This window comes from Gossypium raimondii, chromosome 10 (assembly GCF_025698545.1).
Source record: "Gossypium raimondii isolate GPD5lz chromosome 10, ASM2569854v1, whole genome shotgun sequence".
NCBI lineage: Eukaryota > Viridiplantae > Streptophyta > Magnoliopsida > Malvales > Malvaceae > Gossypium > Gossypium raimondii.
In genome coordinates this window covers 808,387-814,812 of record NC_068574.1, presented here as the reverse complement: position 1 = coordinate 814,812, position 6,426 = coordinate 808,387, and positions in this window count along the sequence as shown.

Below are 6,426 nucleotides of genomic sequence, written 5' to 3'. Positions count from 1 at the left end.
GGGTCACATTACCATTATTATTATTTTCCTCAAATGCAATCATAAAAAAAAAAAAAAGTTCATTTTCATTATCACAAAAGTAAAGTTTTATTTTCTTACCGTTTGAGTTTGGTGAGATTTGGAGTCGTTGAACTTAACCGTTAAGAACCTTCTTTTATTACAAGCTTTTTGCTTTTGCGTTTGCTTTGCTTTGCTTGCTAGCCTAATAAAGTCTACTCCTTTTTACTGGGGATAAATATCAAATTCATACATCAATTTTGGTCCAATTTATAATTTAATATATGAGTTTTAATTTGGTGTAATTTATTTACATGAAACTTGAATTATAGCTTTTATATATACATAAAACTTTGATTTTGATTCAACTTTCACATTTATTTTTATTTTGGATTAATATAATTATCTGTGTATACAATATATCAATGTAAAATGGTACTAATTCGATAGTGTTGTTAATGATTTTTGAAAATCGAATCATATCAAAATTTCATAGATAACCACACAAATCCAATATGTATAAACATCGCACATTAAGCCAAAACTTGTGTATAATTTTGATATTTATCCCTTTTTACAATTATACAAGAGTACGATCTCAATGACTATTGAGTTGAGAAGTTTGATGCCTCTCAATGGAAAAAATATATGCATCATTAAACGTTTATTCTCTAAATAGGCGTTTGACTTAACTTTAAATTTAATTAAATTTTAATATGATTATAAGATACTAAAAAATTTTGTAGTATATATGCATGTGTGTGTGCGTGCCATATCATGTCAACTTGTTGAATTAGTTGATAGAAATTTTCACTTTGGTCGCAGAGAAAAAATATTGAAACTTTGAAGTTATAGTAATACAAAGTGACGTATTAGTATTTTTATACACATACGTCAAGAGCATGAGTGAATCAAAGGTAAGTAACGGTTTTGGTCCCCTTTAAATGAAAAATTTGTCATATAAATTGCTATTAAATGGTTAAATTAAAATTTAATAATTTAATATAAAATTATACTTTTATTTTTTTAAATGTAGAAATTACATTTAATCCCTTAAAAACGAAGAAATCATAAATTAATACATTATAAAATTACGTTTTGATTTCTCAAAAATTTATCTCAATTCCTACCCTCTCCTAAAAAAAACTTATAAATTCATCCCAACTTAAGATCCCATATCTCACAAGCTGGCCCTTTTGACTAAAAAATCATAAAAATAACTCGATTTTCACTTAACTCAAATTCAATTTAATTTAAACCCTAAACTTGAATCCAACACGAATATAAAATAACCCAAACCCTAAACTCGCAATAAGTTAAAAAAAAATTTTAAACCCTTGAAATTCATTCTATCCAAAATCGGTCCAAGTTATATTCATTGCAGATAGTTTATTCTTTGAATATAATATAATATTTTCTTATTATATATTACAATTTCCAATAACCAGCTTTTTATGATATGGCCCTCATGTGGTCTATTACTGTTATTTTACTTACAGTTGAAGAAAATGACAAAAACAAAGTGGATATCACTCACATATATACAAATATAAACGGTGCCGGATCCAGAAATATGATTTAAGAAGACAGAAACAAACTTAGAAATATTTTTGAAGGATCGGAATTAAATTATGTATATTCTTATGATAGTAAAAATATAATTTTATTATTTTAATAGTTTATATATATAATTTTAGATGATTAAATCAAATTTTTATCATTTTAAAGAATCGAATGTAATTTTACTAATACTAATTTATAATTTTGTAATTAATGAAAAAATTTCATTTTAGGAGCCCACTGCATATAGAAATATAATTTGACACTTGGTTTGATTCTTTGCTTATAATTTATTCATAAATCTAAAATATTACTATAATAAAATATTATGTTTCAACCATGGAAATTTTACTATTAAAACAATACGTAAATTTGAAACAAAAGTAAGGGTTATTTATGTTAATTTTAAGTCACTTGCTATGTCTTGTAGGAAAATTAGAGTGTAATCAAGAATTTGTTTTTGTTTAAAGTGACTAAAACAATATTGTTATTGCATGTTACGTTGTCTTGTCGCTCTTGTTAAGATCAATAAATAAAAGATAATACCTTCAAATACTAAATTAAGCAATAATTAATCTTAAAGCAAATTGGTGATTTATTATTATTATGTGACGAAAGAATTGAAAACATCGTTCAACAAATGAATATTTTTAGGATTTAAATTATGATTGGGATTTTAAATTAATTTTAAATTTTAATATGTTTTAATTGAGTTTTTAAAGTAATAATATCGTTCTAATTGAATTATTTCCTTAGTTTAGCTATTAGCACAAAGGGAAGCATATTTAAAATAAATGGATTAAAAATTACGGGAATTAAGTGAGATAGTAAGAGTTTCCCTAATTTTAATTAGTGGTCGAGGGTTCCAATGGATACCTTGAAAAACAAAAAGAAAATACATGGATTGAATTATAAACTCATCCATGCTTACTACATGGATAATTTAGAAATAGCATAAATAATCCGGCTAGGAGATCCGTGACCCCCTAAAATTTTTTAGAATTTATCATTAAGTCCCTCAAAATTTTAAAAAATTTCGTTAAAAGTTTTAAAAATTTTATTAGGTCCCTAATATTTAAACTTTTTTAAAATAAATCCAAGACTTTTAAAAAACTTTAATTAAACCCTTAAAACTTATCCCAAATCCACCATTGAAAATAGCCCTTCTAAACTTTACTGACACTATAGATATATTTAAAACACGTTAGATCCAGAATACTTATGCGATAAGTACACGTGTTTACAATCCGATCTACATTTAATGCCTAAATTGACTTTTAGGTTGATGGAAAGACCTAATTACGATTAGTACTTTTAATTCTCAATTAAAACATTTTAAAGTTTAAAATTAATTTAGAATCACCTCAAATAGTAGAGAAGTATTCGGTGAATTAACCCTTTTCTTTAAGATAATATCTTTAAAACCGAATTGATGGTTGAACCGATCAGGCCACCAGTTCATCAGTTCAATCGATTTGATTTAAAAATTATTAAAATTAAAGAAAAAACCTCAATTGAAATTATGAACCGGTGCAATGATTATATATTTTTCCATCTCATAGATGTAAATAAATTGAGTAGACATGAGAGGTGCAACAATGGACCCTTGCCAGCAAGCCTGCCATTGCCAGCCAAAGCAAATTTTGCAATAATATTACAAAACAAGACAATATGGTTTACTATATTTATCGTTATCCACCGGCTTCTATGACCAATCTACTCCTTCCTTAATTTCTCTCCTTAGATTTTGGTTTGGATTTTCTTGTCTCCTTTAAAAAAAATAATTGCAATAATATGGTTTTTACATCTTGCCACCCTTCTTTCATATATGTTTGTAATAAGGACAGGGACTTCTTAAAAAATTTTAGATAAATATACCCTTTCAATTCTACCCTAATAAAATTTTAAAGTATTGTTTTATCTTATTATGTTTCGAATTGCCTTTTTTTTTTTTTGCTTAATTAAATTATTATTTATTTAACGAATTTCAATGTTTTTCATGTGAATAAAAGGTCAATTTCTAATTTTGGTCCTTCTAATATACTTAAATTTGAATTCTCATTTATATAATTTAATTCAACATAGTTTGATCATCCATTTTCACAATGCCATAATTTGGATAGGCTTAATTAAAGGATATAAATTTAAATTTAAATTTAAGCCTAATAGATGGACCACATTATAATTTAACCAAATAAAAAACCCTTAAAAAGTGCAAGAACTTTTGAGTATAAAGTAGTCAGTTTTGTTTTGGCTAAGCCTGCGCTCCCACATCCTCTAATAGACATAAGATTTCACTTTTTGTTCTCCCGTACTAATTGAGCCATATAATTTGTTTATATTATAAGCTCCATTCTCTATATATCATCGATAATTGTTATATGAAAATTTAAGTTTTTCTATTGTCTTTATCTCATATTATAAAATCGTAAAATTGTATTTTGACATTTAAATGATACAATTTTGATTTAGTAATTTAAAAAATATAAAAATATGAACTCTTTATATAGTGAAATTATATTTTTTAGCTCTCGTAAAAATATATAATTTAATTTCAACCCCCGACAAAAATTTAACTTCACCCTTATTCACATTATTATTTAACAATGGTACATAAATCTATACATATTGTTATACTATACGTCGATAATAGCAGTAGAAATGATCGCAAAGCAATAAGAATGAAAATTAAGGACACTCAAATTTTACGTGAAAAACTTTTATCGGGAAAAACCAGAGGCAGAGGAAGAGAAATTCACTAATGTTAAAAAACCATAATACAAGTTTTTTTTAACTACGCACATTTTAAGGGTTAAACGACCCTATTATAATCAATGTCTAATAAAAGAACTATAGTCTTGTACGGATTCAACTTGTGCGGCATGACTCGGCTCTTGATCCTTCATCCTCATAAATTATCTATTTTATCTCTCTATTTTATTTAAAGCAATATATGAAGATTCGAAGCAAAGTGTTTGTTAGTGACAAATGTATATTATAATGGATATACATACAATCAACTTTCCCAGCTGAGTGTGGTAACGTTCCGCATCCCTTAAAATGATTTTTTTATTTAGATAATTTATAATTGATAAAATTTTAAATTAATAATAGTAAAATTATACTTTGACCTCTTAAAAATAATAAAATTTGATTTAATTATTTAAAAATTATAAATATATAAACTATTAAAATAACAAAATCACATTTTCACTATCATAAAAATATATAATTTAATTCCGACCTTCCAAAATTTTCTGACTTATCACATTAGGTAAATAATATACGAAGAAATATTATTATAATATGATATGATTAAAATTTAATTTATGGATCTCGTGAATAAGTTGAGTAACAAAATGGCGTGCTCATTGACTAGGATCTTTCCTTATTACATTTCACCTTTTTTAATGGTTGAAGAAATCTAAGACGGATCACGGGCAAAGTCACACATGTTGGTTTCTCACTTCTCAATATTAAACCAATAATAATATATTATTGTTATGGATTTATTTTTTTATTATGATGTTATTATTTTCGTAATGTTATTGGTTAGTTTGATTTGTTAATATCGTTAATTGTGTTAAAAATTAGACTAACGAATAATATTATAAAAATAAAAATATATTTTAGTGTAGTAAGAAAATCAAAATTAGACCTCTAATTATAATTCACTAGTACGTAGTGATTGAATTGGTGTTACGATTTAATTCAACATCAACTTAAATGTGAAATTATTAAAATGTCCTTATTTTAAAGGGTGATTAATATTATTATAATGATATTTTAGTCTTTTCGTACTTTTAGATAATCTTCTAAGAAAACAATCGAAAAACATTATTCGAAAATCGAATACAAGACCAATAAATTACTCCACCTATAATAATTTGTTGAAATAATTTTATAAATACATTTTTAATATAAAATATTTTCTTCCCTCAAAGAAATCTAATGTTAATCAAGATTTTGTTAATAAATTATCTTAAGAAGATGATTTAAATTTATTTTGAAGGTAAAGTCATAATGCATTAATTATTGCAAAAAGAATAAAAGCTGAAGGAAAATGACAAACAAACTCAAGCCAATAAGCTTACCCAATAATGTCTTAAGTTTTACTATGCACAAGAGAAGCACCATTAGAAGAAACATCAAATATTCTCATGTAAATAAGTACAAAGATCTTTTTTTTTTGTAAAATTCCTATAAATAGTAAAATTTTCATGTTAGCCATGTCAGTTTTAGTACTAAATATGATTAAAATTTTTAACAAAAAGATTAATGCTCTTTAACTGATGTACATAATTTAATTTGTCTATTTTTGAGTAAATAAAGTAAAATGTAATATAACTCTTAATATATCTGACCTTCATAATACTTTTACCAAAAATTACAATTTTTTAAAACAATCTCATTATAAGCCTTGATTATATATATATATATATATATATATATATATATATATTAACACAATATGTAGAACTACCCATAATCCCTCCCCAATCCATAAATATGAAGATAATGCGCTTCAACGCGTTCGAATTCATGTCCTTCTATATTAACAATAATACTCATGCTAATCGAACTAAGGCTTAATTTAAAAAAAATACAACTTTTTGTTAGGTAAGACCGTGAGGGACTGATATTTGTAAAAAACTAATAAATAGGTGGGTTCCTTAAGTAAAATTGGATTTTCATCATTCAAAGCTAAAAAAAATAGTGGATCCAAAAAGCTTCCAAATTTATAAAAAAGGGGAAAAGCTTTGTGTTTTCCCATGAAAAAACAACTGGACATTTTAGTCGTTTTCATAAATTCCTCTAATGGGAATCTCACTCTATCAAGACCCTGACTCAGTGAGTCATACCCTCTTT